Here is a 13991-nt window from a genome sequence, read left to right on the forward strand (position 1 = left end):
TACATAGCTCATGCCTTCTTCAAAGACTGTGTTTCCAATATCTATCAATGCTTTTTCTAGGGTAAGATCTTGGAATTTATAATTGGTGACTGTATATGCAATAGTTAGAGGAAATTGTTCTCTACGTACATACATGTCTTTGAAGAGAAGGAATCGAGCTGTTGAGCGCCCTATCCTTTTTACTTCTGAAAGTTTGTCAAAGAGAATATTGACAAACTGAATGTTGTTGTCACGTGGGTATGTTTGAAAGCCAACAACTGTACCCAGTGCCCCATTAACTAGTCCTTCCTCTACGTCAAGATTACGTTTAAGCATTACTCTACAATTTAAGGATCATTTTAATATTTTTTCCAACCCAGCTCTGTTAGAGATTGAATTTTCTAAGGTATTTAGTCTTGTTGTGGCTTGCTGATAGATGGGTAGTGTCATACCATGTACGTCCAGTTTGTCTGTGGAGCAAATTTCAATTATTGGTTGCATTTCTTTTTTTAACATTGTTTCATTGAATTTGGAACAGCTTGCAAGAGTTGGCATTAAGGCCATACAATTAACATTTTTGTGTGCTAATTGTTCAATAACATCAGTAGCACATGCGTTATCGCCATAAAGTGCATGGATGTGCCGGTTTTTCAAGATTGCTTGTGCTTCTTTAGATAGTACACCAATTCTAATACTTTTTAAAATGTTGTTGTAAGTGAGGTCTGCAGATTGACACATGTTTTCTGTTAATTCTCTCTATTGGAAATGTTACCAAAGGTTGACGTTTCCTATGCTGCCAACCGTTTTACAGCAGAGTTTGTGTCCTAAGGTTTTAAAAATAGGTTCGCCTTTCACTGGTGTCAATTGTAGAAGATCTCTGAAAACGATAATTTGTTTTCCTGCAAATAATTCTTTGTAGTTAGTTTTAAGTACTTCTTGCAATCTGAGGTAAATCAAAGCCAACATTAGGTTGGAGTCCATGCTCACTTCATCTATTAGTAGCATTTTCATTTGTTTTAATACTCTGCGTAGTTCCATTGCAGCTTCTGTAGAAAGTTTGTAATAGTCTCATTTGTTTTGGTGTTCTACTGGAAGGAGTAGTAATCGGTGTAGAGTGACACCACCTATGTTGTAGGCAGCTAAACCTGTGGGGGCAGTTACAACAGCTGACAGTTTGTTGTTTCTCAATTGTTGCAGGAACTTGCTGATGATTTTGAGTAAGAATGTTATGCCTGAACCAGCTTCACCACTGACATAAAGCAGTATAGGTTTGTAATTTTGACAGGTACATTCTTTATATTTGTGTTGTACACCATGTGCAATTTCTTTTGTTACTTCTTCAAAAATGGTGTGCTGGTCTTTGTTAAGTTTTGATTGTAGTACAGCTAAGTCTTCTGTATCTTCTTCATAGTGACACATGGTGTTTTCTACTTCTGTCATAGCTAATTCTGCCTAATTTGCTATTAGTGGCTATCCTAGTGGTTCTTGAATTCCTGTTGCAGAAGGTTGACTACTGTCAGAAGTGCCCTTATCTAGTTGGGCCTGGAGTTCTTCTTTGTGTTGCTGTTCATTGTGCAACATTGCTTTGTACTGTGTATAGTTCACATCAGTGATTGCGCTTTCATTTGCTTTGAAATCGTCTTCATAGCAGTCATAGTTATCTAGTATCTCTTCCTCTTTTCTCCATGGTTTAAAAAGTTGTAGCAAGGACATTTAATATAGTTCTTTCTGTTGAGGAGTTTTTAATGACAATTTGACATGATTAATTAAGCTTTGTTTGGTAAGTTTCACTAAGCTAAGCTGCCTTCACAATCTGTCACTCTATGTCCTCCTTTGCTTTCATCAGGTTTTATATTATTTTTGTATGCAAAGTTTTGGGCTATGTGGTATAGACACATGGTTTCCAAAGTGGTACTCCTGTTCGGGTATTATGTGTCTAGTAAATTGTTTTTTAAAATGTCTTGGCTGTTGGGATCATTTTTGGCTATTGTTTCTATGTCCTCATATGATTTGAGAACTCTTTTTCTAGATTTAGCAGGACCTAGACTTAGCCATACTATATTTTCAAATTTTCCATACAAAGCAGTACCGGTTAAACGATCTGCAGCTTCATAGGTGCCACACTCTCTATGAGAGAGCATTTTTATGCCTAGCCTGTACAATTTCTGAGATAGTGTTTTGTCTGATGATAGGTCATTCCAGAGGTCTTGCAGCTCTGTGTTTTCTGCTTTTGTTAAGTAGGCTGCGACATATCGTGCAACTGCAGTGGAATTGTCTGCAATGTACTGCACATCTATGTTTGCATTCCATAAGATGGCAATGATTGCATTGTAATCATTGATATATTTTGATTCTTCTGTTCTTTTTATGTAATACGTGTTCTTAGGTGATTTACCTTTAACACTATGTCGAACTGAAGACATGAAGTTGTTCACTTCACCTGTTTCTATAACTAGCTTAGGGAAACAAAAGCGGCTTTTGGTGTAGTATTTCCCTTTTGTTTTTGTATTTGCGACAACAATATTTGCCACATTTGTGTCTTTGAAATTGTACAATATGTCCATGAAGGTCACTATGTGTCCTTTGTGAAGGGATTTCACAAGGACATATTTTTGGATGAACTGTAAAACAGTGGCATCACGGTCCTGACCAAATTTAGGTGCACCGTTAATCCATAAAATCATGTGGATATGTGGTGCTCCTCTGGCTTGGTATTCTTTTCTCCAAAAGAAGTGTTGCACTTCTCTGAGGAGAAGAACTGTTTTATTACAAGTAAAGAGTAGCATAGCAATGAAACAATGGTTGAAATATCTTGAAACATTAACAGGATCTAGAGAAAAAAGTTCTTCAGGTGTTAGTATATCTATGTTGGTTTTGTTGTTGTTTGATATGCATAGGAAAACATGTAAATCTTCGCATGCATATTCTGCACAACTTAATGTAACAAACCAAGTGGGTGGTCCAAGGTTTCTGATCATACAACATACATCTCTGTGCCGACGGAACCAGTATTCTTTCGCACCACGCATGTTTGCAAACAGATTTGTTATGCTTAATTGTAAAACCTCATCTTTTTCTTGCACTTTTTTGTATTAATTGTGTAGCTGACATATTTTGAAAGTGGGTTCCAGATTTCAATATGTGTGCAACTCCGTAACATAGGGTTGCTAGTTCACTTTCAAAGAGTAGGTGGCATATGTATTCCACATTTTGTCTAAATGTGGGATCTTCAGAATACATTGGTAGTGAGTGGCATTCTGATGCTGTTATCTGAGTGGGTCTATCATCGTATCTTCCTCCTTTGCCAGTAGGAAATAGCAGTGGAAAAGCACGTGCTTCTATACTTGTTTCCCATATGCTCATTGGTGACCCTTTGGTTTGTCGCATTTGGAAAGTTTCTATGCATCATCTATGCTCTCATTAGACTGCAATGGATGCATTGTATAATGGTCCAAAAGAGTGGATACAGCAGCAGGATCCAGAAGTTCAAATTGACCAGTTTCTGATGACTCTTGAATTATTTCAGTTGTTTCCCTTAAGCTTTCTTCAATATTTATTTCTTTGTAGTATTCATTATTGTCTTTCAGATATTGCAAGGCTTGTCTAACTTTATGGAAGTCCATGAGTTGTTGCCAAATTGTTTTGTCTTTTGTTGGTACACTATTTACTAAGACAATTAAAGAATGCTCTATTGGACGTTGCACTCCTAGAGTGTGCACATTTTCTGTCAGATCTAATGGCAAATAAACTACTTTGCCACAAATGCCTTTCGGCAAATCAGAGGGAGGTAATTTTGCTGTTTTTGGTTGAAGGCGTACTATTGCTTGAAATGGGTGTACTGTTTGAATCATGATGCTCTCATACAAATTGAGTTGTTGCAGGGATTTTGGTAGTGGAAATAATTCCAAATTATTTGTGATAGCACGTGAAGGAGTTTGGTTGTTGTCAAGTTTTGTATTGCAGTAACTGCAACATATTAGGGGTTCACTTATTTGGTATTTGTTTTCTGCTAAAAGGTAGAGAGCTAATTCAAAGCATTTGGAATCTTCATTGTCTTCTATTTTGTATGTTACATCTATAGTTTTTGTGTTACTTTTGTAAAAAGTTCTGCGGCAACACACACACACATGGCTTGGTACTTCAGCGGATGTACTTTTACATTTTAGGATTTCTTTTTCGTATGTGTGTGTAATAGAAGGTTGCAATGTACAGAATTGTTGCTAGTCTGTTCTAAAACTATTGCATTTTGTAAGTGGCTTTCACTTCCAAAATATTTTCTCTGGATACGGTCGATTTCTTCTTGTAGGTATTTGGGTGTACCAGGCAGAAGAGTGTTATTTAAATTGGCTAGTTCTAAAGCTGGACTTTTAGCATAGTACAGTTTATACACTAGATTTCTTACATTTGAATGATGTGTTGATATCATTTTGATATCATGGAAGGTGCTTTTGCAAATAGGTCCTGAAATGCAGGCTAATTAATGTCCTTATAGTCCTGTGTATTTGCGCACTGGACAGGTATCCATATTTTGCAGCACTTTCATTTTCATTTTGTCTTTACCATTCACATACTGATTGAGGAACTGACGTAAAGATTTGAAAGATTTTTTAGGAATGTTACACATTGACGTGCATGGCCATTTGTATACTGGACGGTCTGGTTCAGTCGAATGGAGAGGTAATTCTGAGTTTTCTGGTGATACTTTTGTAAGCAGTGTTTCTTGTTCCATGATGGTATTATTGATTTGTTCATATCCTCGTCCACTGCTATGGATGGCAATTGTGTTTGTTTGATTTTGTTTGTATGCTTCTTCATTAAAATATGGTTCTGCGGTCGTTGTGTGGCTCCATTCACCTCCACAAATATTTAAGAAGATATTTTTGTTGACATTCCGTTTATTGAGAAGTTTCTTTTGTAGTTTAGTACTTAGTTTTGTTAGCGGTTTCATCCTGTTTAACACTAAAATAAATAACTTCCTTTTGAGAAGGATTGCACTGTCTACGAGAGCTTCTAGGATTAATTTTCTATGGTAGATTTTAAGGGTTGAGGATGATTTTGCTCCTCTTCTTATTAGATTCTGAAGGACTCTGTGGCAGAACTTTTTTTGCTAAAATACTTCTTTTACTATGGTTTCTTGCTAGAATATCAGGATTTATCGGAGTAGTGTTAGCGGTACTGGTAGCCGAATTCTTGTAAAGCATTTTCTGTTTCGTGCCACATTTTGATAGAGGAGGCAAAGTTTCTGTAGTTGAAGCTTCCTTTGTTTCGCTAAATGACTGCATTAGCTGTTTTGTTTCAACGTTTTGTACAAACTCTGGTAGAGATGGATGCTTACTTTGGACACTTTTATTTTCATTTGCTATATTTCTGCGTTCCTTTCTATGGACTTGCTTTTTGGTAGGCATTCTTTGGGGTCTGTTGAAAAAAAAGAAGGTATGGGTTGGTCTCTTTAACAATGTATGTGTGCTGTGTGCATGCATGTATGAGTTTGATGGGGAAGATGTTTGTGGTGGTGTGTGAATGTGCATTGGACAGTTACAATGAGTTGGGAAGGCTATTTTTCAGTTTGTATGTTACTACACTGTGCTTCAGATGATAGAAGAAAGTGAGCTAGTGGTGAGGAGAAGCATTAATAGTAAACATAATGGTATAAAATTAAAACAGCTCTTTGTTTTGTAGTACTAACATTCTAAGGCTTGTGTATGTTATTTGTGTTCCAAATACACAGGGATTTGTGTTCCATTTTGCCTGTTAATCTTTGTTTAATAAATGGGGATTTGTGGGCAGAATGATTCAGAAATAGATGTTTTTTTTGGTGCGCAAATTGCATAAATAACCCACACAGTCTCTTTGCAGAACAGTTAGAATATAAAGGTAGTACTGTACTTGCTTTTTTTTTGTGGAATGACCAGGTTTCTTTGGATATGTTGTTTATAGTATAGATGCTGTTGATTTTCAGGAGAGTGGTCTTCACTGCAATAGTAAAAGGAAGAAGTTAGTAATTTTGTGTGTTTAAAGGAGTGATGTTAATGTACACGTTCATATTTCAGCTTTCGTTGGAGTATTCTCATTTGATATCTCAACACAGTGTATGGGTGCATTTCATTTGACTATGTGCAGCCTTTATATGTTATTTGCAGTATGTTAGTTGAACCTGCTTCGCAAATGAGTACAATTTTAAGTTCATGAAATTCCCTTGTTTTCTTTCAGCTGTGTTGTACATAGCAGAGAGGTTTGGAAGTGATAGGTCATTATAGTAGATGGGAAAAATTTGAATACTTTCATATTATAAGTAGGAATGCGAAATATCGGGAGCACCTGAGAGGGAGCTGTCACCACAGCAATCAGGAATGTTTATTTTTCTCATACGATCTCATTGGAAGTAGCATTAATTTAGGCGGAAGACAGTAAAAAATGGTGACATTTTTTAATGGAAAATCGAGTTTCATGTGTAAATAGTGAGGGTTGGTACGTATGTATAGGTTATGCAGGAGATAGTAAGAAGTAGTGTGATTTTTCCATTTAAAATCAGAAGTCTTGCGCTTAAAGCGGGAGCGTTGGTATGTATGTATTGGCTATGCAGATTTAGTCGTATTAATTTGTTTCAATGTAATCATATGAGTTGCACATGTACGCTGAATAAAATATGCATACCTGTGCTTTTTTATCATGCATGTGCATATGCATGGAGCTGTAAGTAGAAATCCTCGACATTTGCACAGTAGTTTTTGTAGTAGGTGCTTTGCAATGATATGAGACTTGTATTCAGAGTGATGAACAGTACATTTGAAGTGTGGAACTCTGATGACGGAGTTAGATGTAGAGGTCTTGGATGTGATTGGTGGATGGTTGTGTGACTACTTAGCTGTGTCCAATGAGGGAATGGATTTGCAAGTGATGTGGAAAGGGTAGAAGGGCTGGCTAAGAGTTAAGTGCTGCACGGACAGCGCGCTTGTCCGTGGGTAGGGTGTGCCACATATGGGGTTTTACAGCAAATCCAGCATGGAAAGGGGACTGTAGGCATCAGCCAATCAGATGTTGACATTGTTGATGTGTGTAGAAAGAGAGTGTGTGTAGTGAAGATGGCAGAGGTGGAGACATTCAGGGTGTTGGTGCTCGGAGATATTTTTGTCCATGGTTTACAGCACTATTCAGAATGTAGGCATGTGGCAACCAATTTCGATGTAAGAGGAGTGGAGAAGGTGTGGAGTGCTGAAACTGATTGCAATGTAGAGGTAATTCTGCAAGTTTGTAGAGATATGCATAGGATGACCAGTCCCCATGTGGTAGTTTTGCACTATGGTGCTTGCCATTTGGGCTACGTGAGTTCACCTACTTTGTTGGGAGATTTGGAACAGTTGGTTCAAGCAGTCATTAACATCTTTCCAACTGTGAAAGTAATTTTTTTATGGCTTACTCCCTAGAGCAAAATGGGACAACAGTTCTGTTTTTTGTCCTGATCAAAGTATTGGTAGGTGTGCCATCAATCACAGCATGCGTGCTTTCATGTTAAGAGCTGGTATGTTTTTTCTGCAGCCACGAGAACATTGTTTCCAGTAATGCGGCTTATTTTGAAGCAGATAGTGTTTCTTTATCTTTTTTAGGAAACGCCATGTTCTTTTTCAATGTAAGGCTTGTTTTGGAGAAGGTTATGTGATGATTGTAGGAGTAAACTAAGAAGAAAAAAAAAACACAAAAAATACAAAATAACAGGTGTTTGTCAGGCATCTGCAAAAAAAAGAAAAAAACAGCTCTTTTCAGAGCCCACCTTAAAGGGGAAAAGGGGAATACTATTTAAATGTACAGTTGTCATGCTCAGATCCTCTACATGTCCGCGGACATGGCAGTAGTCTGCAGGCAGCGCGTAAGGGGATTCTGGGGTGGAGAGGCATGCAAATGAGAATGGGCAGAGCTAGGGATTGGTCAGTAAAGTTCAGTGGGTGTGTTGTGAACGGTGAGATTTAGTGAGAACGTCGTTTTCCTGAGAGAAGAACAGACAGGAAAGGGCAGGTGGAGCGAGAAAGATGTAGGGTGGGCCTTATTTATTTAGGTAACAGTTCTTCTGGTGCTCCATGACCGTAGTCTCGAAAGCACTTCGAAGACTCTCCCCCCTGCGGAGTACATACACAATATTGTGACCCTCGAAATGTAAGGGTCAACAGCATCACAAATGGCCTGTGAGGCAGCTGGAGGGATGCGCTCTCCCACAAGTGTGTCTCTTGTGGTGAGAGGATCGGACTCTGAGGATGCTGCCACCTTGCAAATGTCCGCACCGTGGAACAAAGTTAGGTGTCGCTTCATGGTTGTCGTACCAAAGCTGTACACACCAGGTCTCCCATGACTCAGCACGAACTTGCACTGTTTACAGGTGATCAGGTTCGCACGTGATTTTGGTACATTACCAAAAATGGTATACATCCGCCACACCCACGACTCCCGGCGAGTGCTGGTAGTAGGGAGTTCTCTTCATCCTCTTCTTCCTCGTTCTCTACAGTCTCACGCATATTTCCCTCTGCAGGTCCTTGGGGAGGTGGTGGCGGTGGAGGGTTTGGGGTGGTGCTGAGGCTGATTCAGCAACAGCAGCCATGGATGATATTAGGGTGGTGAGATAATCTCTGCTACAGCTCTAAAGGAAGCAAAACTCAATCAACAATCACCAGAAGTACAATGAAGATGAGCTCGGGGGTATGGCCTTTTATTGGGGTGGAGGGATGCGCCTCGTGACCATATCAATCATTCAAAAGCGTTGAAAAAGTTCCAAACAATATGTTGAAATCTAGGGCCATTGTATGGGACATGTGAAATGGTGATCTTGTGTTGTAAAATAATTTGCTATGTCTGCATAAGTTCTTTTGAAATGTTGCAGACAAAGTGTGCAAATTAGGACACACATTCAGCGTGGGTGCGGTCACATGAAGGTGTCGTGAACACATCCGCGAAGGAAATGGGTGCCCGCAGGACACCAAATGCACAGGAATGGTTGTGCGCATGCGCACGGGTGTTCTAGGGACAGTGTTCCGGTCTTGAAACTAATTAAACGTGCAACACAAGTGAGATGGACAGTTACGGACACGCGCGATGTTCGCAAGATTTACGGGTGTGGTGCGCATGTGTTTAGAAGTTCTGCTGACTGAACAGCCAAGTATAGTGTCCTTAGGACACCTCCATTTTGTTTGGCTATGGACATGCCGGACACCGTGCCTGTTCTACGGACAGTTCCATCTTGGCTGCGGACGGTACAGACAGGTATAGTGTCCTTAGGACACTCCCATTTTCCTTATTTTACCGACATCCCGGACACCTGGTGTGTTCTAAGAACAGTTTCATCTTGGTTGTGAACAGTACAGAGAGGTATAATGTCCTTAGGATGCCCCCATTTTGTTGATTTACGTACATCTTGGACAGCTGGTGTGTTCTAAGAACAGTTCCATATTGGTTGCGAATGGTACGGGTAGGTGTATTGTCCTTAGAACATCCATATTTTATTAATTACGTACAGGCCGAACAGGCGCGCTGTCCGTGGACATTTTAACTATTTAAAAAAATAAAAATTAGACCCAAACAATTCCTTTAAAACTAACATAAGATTTGTTTTATTGAAGACATATACAGCAATTAAGAGAGAGAGGGGGAAGCAGACACTGAAACAAATATAGGGGAATTAGGGGTTTCCACAGGCTGGTTGTGAGAGGATGAAGGGATGGAAGTTTCGTCAAAATGTTTATGTTGTTCTTGCAGGTTTGGGGATAGTTCACTTGGAAATGGAGACGGGACAGGTACAGGTAGGACAGTGATATCTGATTTTTCCTTTCAAATGGTCCTCCACAAATTGCCTTAACCCATTAAAATTCTATTTTAACATGTCCACTTTGTCTTCTGTGATTTCAAGGTGTCTTCCACTGTGTCTTTTGGTGGACTTTCTTCAATTTTTACCTGGTCTGTTAAAAATAAATATATATATGTTAAGTACCCATAAAGTACTGACTATTAATTTGCTTATGCAGAGAAGTGTGTACTATTATTATCGCTATCTTCTGACATTTCGCCATGCGGAAAATTCTCCTCCAGCCACTCCAAAGTACTGCACACAGAAATACATTATTTGTTCTGCACCTTATACAAAAAGTATTCAAACATATAAGAAAAATGAAGTTCACTTACTACTTTCTTGTAATTTGTCTTGGTTGTGTTGTGTTCGTCTACTGTCGCTCCTAGCAGTACAGTTTCTGTGAGGTAATTACGTTGGAGGCATATCTTTTTTGTTATGGTATAATCCATTGCATTCTACATGGTAATTAAATGGATGGGTTATGTGTGAGACGTGTAGGTTCGAATGGTTATTTATTACTACTTATAATATGTTTATGTGCTGCTTTTTAAACTTGTGCATTTTTTATATGGCATGATAGAAGAATTTCAGATACCCCCTGACTGTTTGGGTAGTGCTGATCTAGTCCGCGCCTGTCCGCAGACAGGTGCTCAGTCCGTGCCCTTCAAATATCATTAGAGAGGGGGTTCAGTATGTTCTATGTTACATGTATATAAAGTAAGGGAATCATAGTAAATATCTCCCAAATTCACATGATGAAAGTGTACATTCAGTTAAAAAAACTTTGTTAAAGGAATGTTATGATTAAGTTGCCCTACTAAAAACTATGAAATTCAGTAAAAAAAACTTTGCTAAACGGACATTATGGTTAAGTTGCACTACTAAAAACCTGTGAAATTCAGTAAGAAAAACTTTGTTAAAGGTATGTTTGGTTAAGTTGCGCTACAAAAAACCTGTGAAATTCACAAAAAAACTTTCTAAACAGGACGTTATGGTTTGAAGTAAAACCGAAAAAACCCCAAAATTTGTCAGTTATGGTAGGCTAAGAAACCATAACTCGCCCCACCACTGTGCACTGCTAACACTAACACCCAGGACATCAAAGATGACATCACAAATGTCATTGATGGCATCACATGTACATTTAGTTTACATGCAGAGCCTTCACAAGGGATTGTCACTATATTATTGGCATAAAAGTATCAGAGATGATTGAAGAACTAAAATATGCCACGTAGTTCATTAAGCAATACATTGCTGAAAAAAAATTGCATTACTGAGTTCTTTCAGTACATGAACAAACTCATGAAGAAATGTAGGCATTGCCTGCAGCATGCGCTACAGAGGTGCAATATTTGCAATCTTCCCATGTTGCATACTAAATTGATAAATGCTACCATTATAGATGTTTACATACTGTGAAGCATAAGTATCTACGTATGCTTGCCTTACTGCATAATTGCACTATTACTCACAAAAACATAAAGAGAGCACAATACATACAAATATAAGCATATACAGGGAACGTAAAGCATGCACCAAAAACTGCAGTATTAACACAAAATGTTCATACCCAACCTAATTAACTTCATGCACAGAAAAGATTCTTGTGTTTCTCTATTCCTTCTTCTTCTATGCATATGTATGATATGATGTAACCGTAACCTAAGGAAAGTATTGTAAGAACATATGACAAGGGTAAGGACTACAAATATAGCACTTTTAGCTTCTTAAACTCCTGACTGACAGTGAAGAAAGCCACCTGGCTTACATATGTCAGTGAACAAAAAAAGAAGGAGCTAGACATGTAATGTCATCTGTGCTGTCATTATAGTACTTTGTACTATAGTATACTGACTTTTTAGTTCTTGCCTGTTACTGCCCTAGATATATCAGTGAAGGAAAAAAGAGTGAGCCAGGCATGTGATGTCATAAGTGATGTCATCAATGACATTTGTGATGTCATCTTTGATGACCTGGGTGTTAGTGTTAGCAGTGCACGGTGGTGGGGCGAGTTATGGTTGCTTAGCCTACCATAACTGGGGAATTTCAGGGATTTGTCGGTTTTACTTCGAACCATAACGTCCCGTTTATAAAGTTTTTTTTAGTGAATTTCACAGGTTTTTAGTAGCGCAACTTAACCATAATGTCCCTTTAACAAAGTTTATTTTACTGAATATATATATATGTACAGATATGATATGGCCTGCGGTAACGGCCATATAGTTATGGTTAAGTTGCTCATCTCATAGGAAGAGCACTTTTTGGGCAGCTTATAACTTCGCTCCCCCTGGACGAATCCTCACCAAACTTTGCAAAGAAAGTATATGGTCCACTCTGAATTCTTTTACAAAGTTTGGTGAAGACTGGCCAGGGGGGACAACGTTATAGGGGGGTACCAACATTTATTTTTTTCCCATAGACATAATGGGAAAAAACTTTGCTCATGCCTACAGCCCAAACTGCTGGATGGATTTTCACCAAATTTAAGGCAGGAGCAGCGGCTTGGTCCCGAAAGCGTGCTTTGGTTAATTTGGTGTAAATCCATCCAGTAGTTTTTTTTTTTTTTTAAATGACCAAAATGTAAGGCACATAAATTAGTGACATCTATGTCCGGTCCGTGGACTCACTTCCCTGTTTGGTCCGCAGACTGGCCTCTGATTGGCTGTACTGTCCGCAGACTGGCCTATGATTGGCCAGAAAAATTTGCTGACTGTTGCGTGGTCCGCGGACATCGGGACGTGGCCGTTGATTGGGTGGTGAGAAAACGTGAAATGCGTTGTTTTTTCTGAAGCGCCCGCCATCTTGGATTTGCAGACTTTTTTGGGGTCCACGAACAGCGCTGTGAAAACATTTTTAAAAAAGCAGCATTTCACTTGTCAAACTCAACAATCTCGGAGGATGTGTGGGGGGTGAGGATTGGATTGGATATGGCCATAAGAAGCCAAAAAACGGGTTGTGTCACCCCCCGAAAGTCCACGAACACTCTAGATGTCCTGGGGCAGTTCTGTGGTGTTCGCGGACACTTCAGATGTCCTAGGACATCTGTTAGGACATCTTTACCTTTTTCTGTGTTACAGGGTGGGGAAAAGCAGTTTGTGGATGACTTATAACTTTTGCGCCACTCAATGAAACTGCATGTAATTTTGCAATTGTATTCTAGAACTAATCCTGAATGGTTTCGCAAAGTTTTGTAGGATTTTGTCAAGAGGGTGCAAAATTAGAGGGGGGTCCCAACATATTGTAAAGGCATATAAATGTGGTGTCATTTGATGAATCTGAACAACATTTGGCAAAACGATTTTGGATCTAGATATAAATGGGTTTTCTAAAGTTTGGTGGGATTTTCTCAAGAGGGGGCAGAATTAGAGGAGGGGTCTCAACATTTTTAGATGGCTTATAACTTTGTTGCTATTTGACGAATGTGGACAAAAGTTTGAGAAAGATTATAGAACCAACCTTCAATGTTTGTGTAAAGACTGAATGGATTTTGTCAAGTGGGGGCTAGGTTATATGACTATTGTATGCACATACATTTTGACACTTTTGAAAAAATAAAACATGGGCGGATTTCGAGCAAACTCGTGAGGAGCATTGGCAAGGACATTAAAGCATAGTTTTGCAAATGTGCCTGTTTTTTTATTTTTTGACAATTGTAATAATATAGGTACAAAAATAGTCATATAACTTTGGTGACTGAGGTATAGCCTGTGGCTGTGGGCAGTAGCCAGATTGTGTGGGTCATGGCATAAGGTCATGATGCGGAAAATCTGGCTACTGGCCCTTACCGCTAGGTACAAAAAATTGTGTTAAAGTAGCTATGTCTACCTGGGACTGGCTATGTGGTAACCTATTTGAAGGTAGGATAGGTTTGAAAAGTAAAAAAAAAGCATGTGGTAATATATTCATAGGGTATTCATAGGATTTTGCAGGCTGCAATGGCAAGGGAAGAGGGGCTGTGTACGGAGCCCTGCCTTCTCTTTCCATGTTGGCTGTCTTGGAAAAGGATTTTCCTTCCTACAGTGGGACGCCTGTGGCGTCCCGCTATAGGAAGAAAAATCTATGTTTTAGCACCCTGGTTTCCCACTTTGGGAACAAGGGGTGCTAAAGGCCTTTATCCCCCATTTCAGGGGCTGCAATGGACGATAATGGTCCGTAGCCTTCCTTATTTATTCATTTATTT

Source organism: Ambystoma mexicanum, chromosome 12, assembly GCF_040938575.1.
Source record: "Ambystoma mexicanum isolate Mex_15411 chromosome 12, UKY_AmexF1_1, whole genome shotgun sequence".
Taxonomy (NCBI): domain Eukaryota; kingdom Metazoa; phylum Chordata; class Amphibia; order Caudata; family Ambystomatidae; genus Ambystoma; species Ambystoma mexicanum.